The following is a 13,764-nucleotide window of genomic DNA, read 5'->3' on the forward strand; positions in this document are numbered from 1 at the left end:
AGTGTACACACATGCATACTCGATTGCACATATAAGTACACACACACACACACAGACGCACACATGCACACTCGTGCATGCAAACGTACACACATAGAGACAACGATGCACATGCACACACGTGTACACATACACATACATAGACACACGCACACGCACACATGCATAGGCTACACGAAAATTCGACACACGTGTATGTACGTGCACACAGTCACACACATGCGCGTACAGGGGTGTGCATGTGCATATGTGTGTGTGTGAGAGAGAGAGAGAGAGAGAGAGAGAGAGAGAGAGAGTCATGTGCATGTGTATGCGTGAGTGATAGAATGTCTGTGTGCGAGGGAGAGAGAAAGTGCATGTGCATGTTTATGTGTGTGTGCATGATATTAATAGATACGAGTATATATATATATATGTATATATGTATATATAATTAGATCTATATATATGTTGTGTGTGTGTGAGAGAGAGAGAGAGCATGTTCATGTGTATGTGTAAGGAGAGAGTGTGTTTGCATGTGTATGCATGAGAGGTTAATTGTGTGTTTGTGTGTGAGAGAGAGAGAGACACACGCACACACATACATGCACACGTATACACGTGCATAGGCACACATATACGCACTTGTACATATAAACATACGCACACACAGATACAAGTACACATATGCTCGCATGGATAAACACACATACACATGCATGGACCCTCATATACACTTACACACAATCCCACACTTGTATACGTGCACGCATATAAGTAAAAAACTTTATACTGCAGCACTGTGTGGGTTATAGACTTACTATCTATTATGCAAAGGTTTTTTTCCCATGCCATGTGTCACTGTCTCTATCCATCTCCTATGCTCCTCCTCTCGCCACGTGGTCATAGTGTACAAGAGGGATAATTTGTGTTGTATAGCAATAGCGCGAGCCAAGGATATCACATTCTTGCACTCATTGACTGCCTCGATTGTATCACTTGCGCTCATGCCCGCATAGGTTACACCCACGTTCACGTCCTAAAACTGCACAAAAACACACACCTTCACACGGCCCACCTTGGTGCCTTCTCATATATATATATATATATATATATATATATATATATATATATAGAGAGAGAGAGAGAGAGAGAGAGAGAGAGACCAAGATGTACATACAAGTGAGTAACATAGAGAGATACACATGCGTGTTGGAACATTCATTCTATGACGTAGCAACCCATGCACATCAATGCCGTGCATCAGTATATTCTATATTATTTATTAAGCAACCACTTATGAGATTAAGTGTGAATGGGTTACGTTTGTGGATAACGGTTAGGACAAAAGACACAGTGGTGTAGCATGGGGGTACCAACGGGGACACATGGGGTGCATAAGTAGGCTAGTAAAGTACGCACTGGTGGGGAGCGACACTCGACGCTCAGGATCATTGATATATAATAATTGGGTGGTTAAATTGATATATAATAATTGGAGAGAGACACTCCGATGTGCCTGGGATCGTTGACATATATAATAATTGGGTGGTTTAGGGCTTAGGAACTCAACGATAACGATATGGACTTGTATAGACAGACCCATATTAGGGTGTAGAATCTTAATTATGGCTATTTGGCTTCAAAAAACAACTATTTTTGGGTAATTTTCAAGTTCCTTACTTTTCTAAACTAGTTCGGGACTGTGGAAAGCTTATGGGACCATTTCTCTTTACATGTATGTGTTTCGGAAGTGATTTTATCATGGCTATACTGTTGGATATTGAAGACGAGTTTCCATGGCCTTGAGTGATATCTCCCTTCTTGGTGATGCAAACAAGCTCAATAAAAACAAGCTCAATAAAAACAACTACAGTGCATGGAAGTTCATGATACACACTCTACTAATGATTAAGATCATGAAAGGTGAAGAAGCAAGACCATCCCATGCTAGAGCGTAGAGAAATAGTTGGGATAGAAGAGCAAGCCCAAGCTCAAGGTTTTATTAACATTAATATTAATGATAACATGATTAGACATATCAGGTCTTTTGCAAGTGCAAAGGAAACATGGAACATTCTAGAAAATATTTTTGAAGGCAAGTTTTGAAGGCAAGAGTACTATTAGAGCTATGCATTTGAAAGAAAATATCAACGATGATACTACCAAGATCCCAACGAATAGTGTGCGTAAAAACATATTTAAGCTCAAGAATATCCACCATGATGAGGAAATTGGTGAGTTAATCAACGATGAGTAGACGGAGAAGTTAACCAAGTATTAATTATATCCTAATTAATTGATAGAATATGTTAAGGTAGCCCTAATAATACTGATAATACAATGCCATTTTTTATTTTTTGGTTTTTTCCAAGATTAATTGACATTTAAGCTCACTGTTAAGCGTAAGAGGATCGTACCTTACATATATTCGATTGTCATGATGTTCTACATTGAGAGTAATGAGAAAGCAATGCGAATGGATTGAGATATAATTATTCTTCCAAACCTAACTAGGGTTGTATTAAATTATGACTTTATAAGAAATAAAACTTATAGTAATATAGTTTGAAATTCTACGCATAAATATTTAAGCATGATCACTATTGTAAGGATAGAAATGAGAAGCTTACTTGGAAGTGTTGGAATCATTCTCAAAGAGAAATATTATTGCACATGCTATATGGTACCAACCAATTTAAAAGCAGTTCTAGGATTCATATATCTTGAATTAATTAGTGTCAATTTTAAATACATAACGTAATTAATGAATGGGTTGAATACGTACTCATATGCTGTTGGGGAAGTGCATCATGGTAAAGTGTTAGATAAACAAATGTAGATATAACTGATGCAATTAATATTCATGGATAAGAAAATTTACCTCAAGGTATGATGAGTTGAGAAGAATAAAACAATAAAAGTGGTGTTCCAATATCACAACAATAAAAATATTAAAATTCTCAAAGATTTGCACATTGTTGTTGATAGCCTGAAAATATTATAATCTCCGCGTCACAAAAATAATTAGACTGGAACAGAGAATTTAAAGTCTCTTCTAAGCCTTGAAGGAAGGCCTTGGAGCAACTTCTACGTTTTGTGAGAGAGAAAAAAAAGCATGGGAGATTTAACTTAGATATTAAAAGGATTTTTAAAATAGGAAATAAAAACATTTGGAAGCTTTAGCATAAGGTTTTCTGAACTTTTGTAAAAAGGCTCTCAAAAGCTAAGCTTTGAAAGCTTGAATGTAAACCTTTTTAGAATCTTAAGTATAAAGGCCTAAAACCTTTGAATATAAATTCTTTAATGCTTTTGAAGCTTCTGCATGACTAACACGCAACGCTGGCCGTCGATTTGAGGAAGAAAAGAACCAACGCGTGGGGTTTTAAACCGGCACGATTCCATCTGTGACGGATCTGGCAGTCGTGTGGTTTCTTCAAGATGACCACCCAAGGGAGGCCGTCGGCTGTTAAAAAGCTTTTTTTTCTTTTATAAGCTTTTATATTATAGAGCTTACTAATAAGCTTATAATATATAAGCTTTATTAGCTAAGCTTTTAAAAGCTTTGAAAGAAAATGGCGCAACGCGCGTTTTGGAGAGGAAGAGGAGGAGAGGAGGGTTTGGATGGGAGAAACCCACTTTTTGAAGAAGAAGATGGTTTCATGGTTTTCTGGAGAGTGGTTTGCTACCCACTTTATCCTTTGGGCAAAATATTGATGGGAATTCGTTGTCCAATGGTTAACAACAAGCCTTCTTTCAACCATACATAACCATTAACGTATTCTTCTTCAAATTAAGTTAAAAAATTATCAAAATCGTTAAAAATTTACCAAAATTACTTTTACCTTGTCTCTTTCACCTCTTTGTCCACAAGTCTTTGACAGGCTTCAAGAAGCTTAAATTAATCCAAAGCTTTGATACCACTGTTCACGGGATCTTTTTGTACTTCTTGAAGAAATAATTAAGAACTCACAAATACATCAAAAAAATTAAAACAAAGACTTGAATCAAATTGATATCAAAGAGCATAGCATATAGCACAAGACAAGAGAAATAGAATAACATCACCATCAAGACAAGATTGTGTACCATCTCCCCTCTCATGCGTGTAGCTCTACTTCCACGACATGAGTATTTAGAGAATTGTATTCCATAAAAATAGCCCAAGGAGCTAATAATAGTTGTGCGTACAATTTGGGCTTGCTTTTCCCACTTTTGGGTTTTGCTTTACATATTATTAACCGTATCAAGTTCCTAAGGCTTGTACATATCAAAACCTTTGCCCAAATATAAATGCTAGTGGACCTTTACACATGCAATAACTTTGTGCACACTCACACATATAATAGCCTTGTACACATTCACACATTTAATAACCTTGTGCACATTCACACATTCCATTAAGCTGATTTCTGTACACATTAAATCAAGCATATTTTTCTACGAGTATTAAGCATAAAAAATACGATAAAATATATACATGTATAATAGATTGAGAGAGAGATGGTGTGAGAAGTGAGGAAGCTTGCTAGCTTCTCCCTCATGAGTGATTAGATTAGTGAGGTCCAAGCATTGGATTGGTAGAGCTTGAGGGCTTGATCAGTCTTGAGGTTTCCATTCCCACGTTCCATTAGGGGATTTAGGATATCATTTTTGGACCGTTTAATTCTAGAGAGAGAAGGGTACTAGAACAATAAGTTAAAGGTATCGATAATGCATTTTATGATTTATCGCTTCTTATTTCTTAGTATAACTTAGTATAGTATATAAATATACTAAAATATCTCAATAGTACTTCTGAATACGACACTGATTGTACTTAAAATCTTTACTAAAAACTCATGCATTACGTATAACATCTCGTAAAAGATATACTATTCATTAAAAACAAGTACATTCAATATCATCTTCTTCAGTAACATCTCGTAAAAGATATTATTCATTAAAAACAAGTACATTCAATACCATCTTCTTCTCTTTCTTCTATTACATTTCTTCCTTATTGTCTATTATATGTGTATCTCTTATTTGTATGTATATCATTTTTTACTACATTATTACAAACAATGTTTTGGTTGCTCTTCTTTGTTGATTACTTATATTTCTATATCAGATACACTAGATGAAGATAACAATTGGATACCTACAACGATTGGAAAAGAAAGTCGTGTTCTTCTACAAAAACATAAGTCTCGAAGATCAAGTTTGAATGAGTTTATCTCATCATAGAAGGGAAGGATAAAAGATTTTAGACTTGGACAAAATTAAAAAATCTATCAAAGAAGTTCTTGTACATGCACAAAGAGCTTCACTTGTCAAAAAGACACAGAGAACTTCCTCTCCATATCGACCAAATTGTAAGAATATTTCTTTATTTTTAACATATTTTTCATAGGTATATCTTTCAATACTTACATGAAGCTTTTTATTATTTCTACATATGTGTATCTTTCAACTCTTATGGATTGGGAACCTGTGGAGTCTATTATAGGAATCTTTGATGTTATTCATGCATTTATTGAGAGAAACAATATAGAGGAAGAATTACAAGATTACTTGCACAAAGTGGTATATTCTTTTATGACTCTTTTTATAATGCACCACATAGTAATGACCAATTTGGGTCACTAGGAGTGGTTACTTCCAAGCCCTTACACTAGTAAGAGCTTTAGATGCAAGATTTTTTGAGAATTACAAATACATCTTCCCTATTGACTCAGAAGTGCATTGGTGGTTGAAATATGTAGGGGTCGCTGAAGCACATAAGTACTTCAGCCAAGTTTGACAAAAGGAGCTCATTAATGCCTCCTTCCTGGTCCATACCATCACCTCTAAATGGAAGGAACTTGTTGATCCCCAACTTGGACCCCAAAAGCTTTGCCGCTCCACATGCAAGGCATGAAACAAAAAGTTAGCTCTTACCAGAAAAAGAAGCCAAAAAACTAGTAGAGAAGAAAGTGCTAAAGCCGAGGAGACTAAACAAGTCCCCAAGCACTTGAGAACCTTCAAGATGTGGCCGATCGATTTGTACAATATGACTCAGTCCAAAGAACCCATAATGGAGAGCCAAGGACCTCTTATGATGGTCCAACCAAGGTTAAAGAAGTTAACCTGGCAGGCTCGAGCAAAGATACGAGGCTTATCCATGTAGGGGAGAAGAAGAAAAAGTTTTGGTCGCTCTCCTCACATAATTTTAGGATTGCTTCGCCTAGAAGTACACGGATATGAAGGTGTACCTCTCCCAACGTGGTCAAACATACTATCGCTATGGTAGATGGAGCTAGACCAATAAAGCAAAGAGTGTACCCCATGAATCCTAAATACTCGATGTCAAATGCATATAAAATCTTGTTATGTTTATGTAATGTATTATAATGTGTTAGGTCAAATTAGACCTTTTGATCATTTACTTGAAAGAAGTGTGAGGAAGCTCTATGTTTTATTCATTTTGCAAGTCAAATCTAAGTTGTGCCAAAGAACATTTTTGCCTAATGGATATTACATTAATATTATTTTCATGGATAAAAATGTCAATATCCATGAGTGGATTATCACAGAAGTCATTCAAGATCTTATCCAAAGGAAGAACAAAGATAGCAAAAAAAAAATCGAGTCCCTATCATGTATTTACATGACAATGAATCTAATAGGACTTGACATTCCACACTGTTTTCTATTCTCTTATTCCATCCTTAATCTAAGAATTCTAAATCTAGAGACTTGCATATAAACATTGTGTTTGTAATTCAAATATCTGAATTTGAGAATAAGTTGACAAAGACATTCACAGGCATGTTTATCTTTATTTTTATTTGTTTGGTAGCTATATGTGGTTCCCATCAGGTTTACAAGTCTTGCGTGGATGGTTCCCCCATAATTTTCCTCATTGTTGTCATTTTTAGGCTCATGATTGGTGACTTCGAGCAAACATGCGGTGTCTAGCATGTAGAAGGACGTGATTTCTTGCCCATCAGCTCTCGCGAACCGAGTTCCTGTGCATCTTAGAAGTATGTCCAAGATAGCAAGGATATGCATCCGATTCTCAGAGTGGCTTTGGAAGGGCTGAATATTCCAAGCTATCCCTTTCCTTATCAATCATTTTGTGGCATGTTTAGCATTAGTGGATTAGGTGGTTGTTACCAAATTCTCTGCAAAGGGTCAGCCACTCATGGGATGGACCTTCCAAGTGCGGAGGTTGATCTTGACTGTTTGTTCTTTTTTTTGGATATATATGTGATCAGTGTCCCAATCATGGATCATTTTTGTTTCTCCTATAAAGGGACGTCCTAGGATGCAATCATATGAAACAGGATATTGGCCGAAATTCATCACCACAAAGGTGTGTTGGAAGTTGGTCCCAAGGATCTTGATCTTGAAGTCCCTTATGGACCTTCGGTGGCTCCATCAACAAGTTTTATCAATAAGGTTGTGTCATCCATGGTAGGTGCTCTCCATTTTTCCCAGCATTGTTTAGTGACAATGCTTACTCCAGGTCCTCCATCCAGGATGGTGCTGACCTGAAGGCCATTGAAGGTTATGGGTAGTGTTGTGTTGAGTTCATCTCCTTTCAAAGTATTGCCCAAGTTTGTTAACTCGAATAGTTGGGGTGCAAGTGATTCCATGGGGCTCTATGAATTCATCTTCATTAGTCTCATTAGAGTTGTCTAGCTCTGCAACTCGTGCATTCTTGCTCCTAGGCGTCCTTCCATCCAATCTTTCAGATCTTTCCATATGGGGATTTGGATTTGAGAAGAGAGGAAGGAGGAGAGACCTGCAATGTCTCTAGAAACGGGTGCAGTTTCTTGAGTTAGATCACCCTTGTCCATTTTTAGGCTCTTGTAGGTGTAGGGTATTGGGATCTAGACTTCTGTGTCTGTCTTTTTTGGGTGGTCGTCCCCTAAGTTTTTGAGATACTCTATTATCGAGTTTCCCTAGTGGGGGTATCTACAATAGTTGGTCTCTAAGGGGGTGCTCGATCTTTGAAATCTCTGTCATGATCTTACGCTTCCTCAGTTGGTCTTATGTCAAAAATTGAAGGGCCTGGTTTACATTATGTTGTCAGAGGCTCGTCCTCTAGTTGAGCTTGACAATCCCTAACCAGCTCTTGAGCTACCTTTAGCCTTTCCTTTTCTTCAATGGGGTTAGGGTATTCGGTTAACTTCGTGGGTAGCTAGTTTTAGGATCAATCGGCTCTCTAGCTGCTGGGGGGGTTGAAGGTAGCAGTTTCTCCTCTTCAGATGAAGAGGTTGATGCATTGGTGGGTGTTCCACCTTTAGAACCGCTTTTTGTGATACCACGGCTATCCCCTTTACTACCTATCATCGTCGCCTTCTTTTTTCACGAGCACCTTGTCATGCGTGCGTGTTTTGGGAAATCCCTATGGGATAGAACCTTGGCGCGTCCTAAGTATCCCTAATTTTGTGAGGTTGATGTCTCAGCTGTATAGCAGCGTGAGTTGCGGGGCCCTTCTTCTACTTTATATTCTAGTCACTGCATTAAGAGGGACCGTGTGGATGAAGCCATCTCTTACACTTAAAAAACTAATGCTGGTGCTAGGATTAGCTTCATGGGCTTTTTCCATTGTGCCTGATCTTAGTGGACAATCCTTGTACATATGGTCGATTCCACACCCTATGCATAAAAAGGGTTAAAGTGGAAGAACTCACAAGAGTACTTGCCATCCCTTTTTTGATCGGACACTCAACTACTCAGTGAGGTCTTGCACAATGATAGCATTGCATGGGTGGTCATTTAGCCACATTGTTCAAGTCTCGTCCTTGTGGATTTGGGGTGGCTAGGTATACGGGGTACATCTGGTCTCCCTCCATCACATAGTGACTTAGAATTTGGGAATGTGAACTGTTTGATTCAAGGGGCTTAAACGTGGTCCCTTCAACGGCTTCCCCCTCACCTTCTTCAAAGATTTCAGTCAAGGTTAACTGATGAACAAGGGTGGCTCGAGGTAATGGGGGGGATATGGTGGAAGTACAGTGGTTGGTAAGGGCACTTCTGGTACCCTAAGAATTCCTCTGGCCAATGGTTGCCTAGGGTTTCCTATCAAGGCTTGGGGTAGAGGGCTCGGGCTTGAGAAGCTCTTTGGTGGTAAAAATTTAAAATCTCATGACTGTCCCATCTATGGCAATAAGTGCAATAGAGAGTGGATGGGGCCTCAAATGTGAACACTCCATGCTATGTTGACCGAAGGGTCCGATCTTACGAGCGAGGAAGCGTCAAGAGGATTTATGTCGTCAGAACAACATAGGGTTGTTCTGCACCAATTTACTCGCCATGTGTAAGTGTATGAATGTGGGAGGTAGTAGTGTTGGATCCCCTCTGAACATTTTTTTTCGGTGAAGGTAAGATTGTTTCGCTGGTTAAGGAACGGGCGTGGCTGATCAAGACACGTGTGTCCGCTTGAGAAAGACACGGATGTGGCTAAGGAAATGATACGGGCATACTCTTGCTGGAAGGACACGGATGGGGCTAGGCGAAGGGTATGGGTGTACGCTTGGAAGAAGGAACGCGTGTGTGCTTGAGAAGGACACGGACTTGGCTACGGGAATGGTACCGGCATACGCTTCTAGAAGGAATGGGTGTACTCTTGAGAAGGTATGGCTGTATGCTTGTCGAGTCAGGTAGACCTCTTAATTGTGCCTACATGCCTACAGGGTACAAGTGTCTTCCACTAATATTCCCCTGATAGTACATCATCACCCTTTTTGTTTCCCTTTTTAATGCTCTTTATATCCTTATAAATACAATTTACTCTCCTTGAATACACACTGCTCATATTAATGAGGTAGATTTGGGAAGATATGACCAGAAGGAGGGAATATGCATGTCTAAGGAAGACACATGCATGGTTCTGAGAAGCGTACGACCGTACTCTTCTCAAAAGACATACAAAGCCAAAAATTTGTTTATCCTCCTCCTCCTCTGCTTTATGAGATTTTGGGTCCTTCCTTGATGATTTTTTGTGTTTTTCTTTTTGTGAGTGGCTAGAGCTAGTCTCGAGCCACCCAATGATACCTAGAATGCTTAACAAAACCTAATTACCTAGAGATAATTGAGGGATTAAGCTATTTATGCAAGTTTGGACAAATGTTAAAGAAAACAAAAATTCATGAGCTTCAGGAGTTAAGTTAGGCACTTACTTGTGTTTCCTATGTCCGATGAAGACTCCCAAGCTCCTTATGCTCCATTGAACTCCATGGTTGAATTATACAAGATTAAAATCAAACAAAAAAACAAACAAACATCTTAAACATACACCCATCGATGGATTTGCATTCCAACCGGGCTATACAATGGCTCTAGCACGTGGTAGAGTGTGGAGGACCCTAAGTTAGATGTCCATCCCCGGTAGCGGTGCCAAAGATGTTAACCAAATAAACATGCTACCTTGCACAAGAGATGGAGAGAAAAAGAGAAAGATGCCATGCCTAATAAGAGTTAACTCCCTAATTATGTAAGGCCGCTAGGGGCTCACTCCACCTCCACTTGTGTCACTCAAATGGAGCTTCCACAAGCTAGATAGAGAGCAAAGAGGAAGGGAGCTATGGAAATTTCTACCTCTACTTAATGCCTATGTATATGCAAGAGTGATCTCAAGAAGAAGACAAGAAGAAGGAGAAGAGAAGGCAAGACAAGAATCATCACCTACATGCACACACCACAATCAAGCAAGCATGCATCAACCAATACAAGCTTACCGCACCATAGCCACAAGAGAGTGAGAGAGAGAGAGAAGGCAAAACTCAATTGTGATAATGGGATTTTGCCTTTTCATATTTCATAAATCACTTATATACATGAGCTCCCTTTTTACAATGGCCGGCTGCCCATTTACAATTGGGGGCCCAAAACTGACTTCCTAGCTCTATGTACATCTAGGCTCCTTCTTGTGACCATCATTACATAATTCGTAAGCTCGGTCATTCCATATATCTTTTCCATGAAGCACTTAGCACAATTACATAACAATGAGTTACAAGAAGCGTAACCGCACTTGAAAAATGATGTTAACTAGTGTGTTAACACTATCTTCGAGTGGTCTAGAAGGTCATCAACAAAATCTCATCGATCAATAACCAAAAGTAGGGAGAACCACCCAACGCAGTGGTTGGCATTTTATCATAAAGATATACATGGACAAGATCTAGAGAACGAGCCTTTACACAATTCTTGCTTTCTTGTGGAAATGCATGTTGATGCTACTTACTTATCATACAATCTTTACACACATCTGACATCTCAGAAAATGATGATACTACTTACCCATCATACAAGCTTTACACACATCTAACATCTCAAAAAATGGTGTTCGATGTGCTGTAATCCTAGTCCTTTATATCTCTTTCAAAACAACAAAACTCAAGTGCCCCAAGTCTTTTATATCATAGCTTGCTTATTTCCTCCCAACAACAACTTAGGCTATAAAAGCCGATAGCTCACAAGTTGTTATGTCAAATTTCTCTCCCCACCACGACATTGCCACACTCACATCTATGATAACTACACTAGCTTACAAAAGACAACCCTCAAGTCATAGTCACCTATAGCTACAAGAGTTAGCAGATATTCCTCTAAATGTCTGGTACATAAAGGACATCAAGATGGGGATAAAGTTTAAGTATCACCATTGTTGGAAACAAAAGAAATTGTACATGTTTCCATGGCTGGGCATTTGGCATCATTCCCCATAAGACAGACTCCCCCATAGGCTTGAGAGAGTTATACTAGCCCTTTTGGTTGGTCATATGTTACTATGGTCCACTATTGATGATCCATGAACCATGGGGTGCTATGAGGAATGTTCTACCTTTGCAAAGATTTCTTTGATTTTCCATAAATAGTTCCAATTCCACTTTAGCACTATTCTTGCACTCCTTTAAAGGTTTCAAAGTGTCTTTCTTCTCATTTCCATTTAATCTATATAATTTGATCCCTTAACTAGGCTTGTCGCACAGTAAAAACGCTTTGTCTTTGATTTCCATTTCTTCTCATGAGCATTAGGGTTACTCCTTCCCCCCCTTGCCTTTCTTTGCATTTACAAGAAATGCAACATCACCATCATATCTGGCTTTAAAATGTATATCCTCTTCCACTAGCATTGCACTGAACTCCTCAAAAGTAAGAGGTGGGTTATGCACTACATGTTCAGTAAGGTCACTAAGATGTCATACTTTGGGGGCAAATTTTTGGTTCTGGCATGATGCCAGTTTTTTTTCCCTTGTCTTGTGGTGGTCCTCCCACCATCACCATCTAATCTCCTAGATTCTTTGTCTACCATATAAACTACTTTATTATTTCTCCTTCATAATGTTTTTTTGCTACAAGTTGATTCTCAAGGTTTTGTATCCTTGTCAGATTTCTTATCTCAACTAGTTCATAAGGACTAGTTGTCAGTTTTCTTATCTCAACTAGTTCATAAGAACTTGCCATGCTTCAAAAGCTAGGTAATATGTTGGATCAAGATTATTATCGAATAATCAATGATGCTAGTAATGATGGCACATAGTCAGTGATAACTGAATAATCACTGAGTATTTGGTCACGTGATAATCGAATAATCAGTGATGCTAGTGACGATGGCACATAATCAATGATAATTATTCGAATAATAATTGATTATTCAGTTATCACCGAATAATCAGTGATGTTGGTAAGATGATGGCACATAATAGATATGCATTTCTTTGCCTCCATGTCAAAGCGAGAGCAAGATAGAAGGATCAGGTGTAGTATGGTCTATAATGGATTTGTTGGATCTAGAGTAAAACCTAGGTATGCATCAACCCAACTCATATGAATCAAGAATGGACCTAACTTGAACTTCCAAAGAGCGTAATTTGTCTCATGCAACTTCCCATCCCCAAAAAGTGAAGAGTAGGCACAGCAGCTACATTGGGCCATCTCTCTCCAAATATGCCTTCAAATAGAAAATTCCTAAAACAGGCTTTGCCTAGAGCCTAAGCTTTGATACCATGTAAGAATACACAATAGTTGAAGAGAAAAACCTTCATAACACAAAGTACTAAATTGTAGGCAGAAGTGGAGAGCAAACAATTTATTGCCTGCAAACTCTGATTATAATTTAATAGCTATTTGCCCACCCACGTGCTCTAGGTAAGGTGCTTTGATGGCGATCTAGACAAATTATGGATGGAGCACTTAAACACAATGAACTAGATGATAATAAAGGCTACCAAACTACTATATATATAGTACCTAGGCTTAGCATGGACGTAGATTGGCCATGTGGAACAACCCATAATTTGGTCCAAAATGGCCAACTAATCATATCATCCTCTGCTGTGACTATATTAGACTACAACACCATTTTGTAGGGACTTCACATAGCTCCTACGGCCATTTGAGACCGTTTGTGTTGGAAATAGGGTTGCACGAATGCGAACACACACACACACACACACACACACACACACAATGGAGAAGCTCAAGAGAGCACACAATGAGATGATAGATAGATAATGAATGTGTGTTGTATAAAGAAGATAAGTATACCCCAAGATGGGTGTATATTAGCACAGGGAAAAAAACCTCCTAAAGAGGGAAAAACTTCCCCGGTTGGTCCTAGTGTATTCACACATATCATTACCAAATATGGCTACAAATCCCTCCCTAGGAGTGATGATGTGAACAAGGGGTGAGCTAGCACTAGAAGTATATAGATGTGTTAGGCTCTTTGGAATGTGATAGGGACCCTAGATTAGTCCCCAAAGGGAAGTAAGTTTAAAGCTTTGCGAAAAGCTTCAAAGTTCT

Source organism: Cibotium barometz, chromosome 40 (assembly GCF_041138505.1).
Source record: "Cibotium barometz isolate CiBa-2024 chromosome 40, ASM4113850v1, whole genome shotgun sequence".
Classification (NCBI taxonomy): Eukaryota; Viridiplantae; Streptophyta; class Polypodiopsida; order Cyatheales; family Cibotiaceae; genus Cibotium; species Cibotium barometz.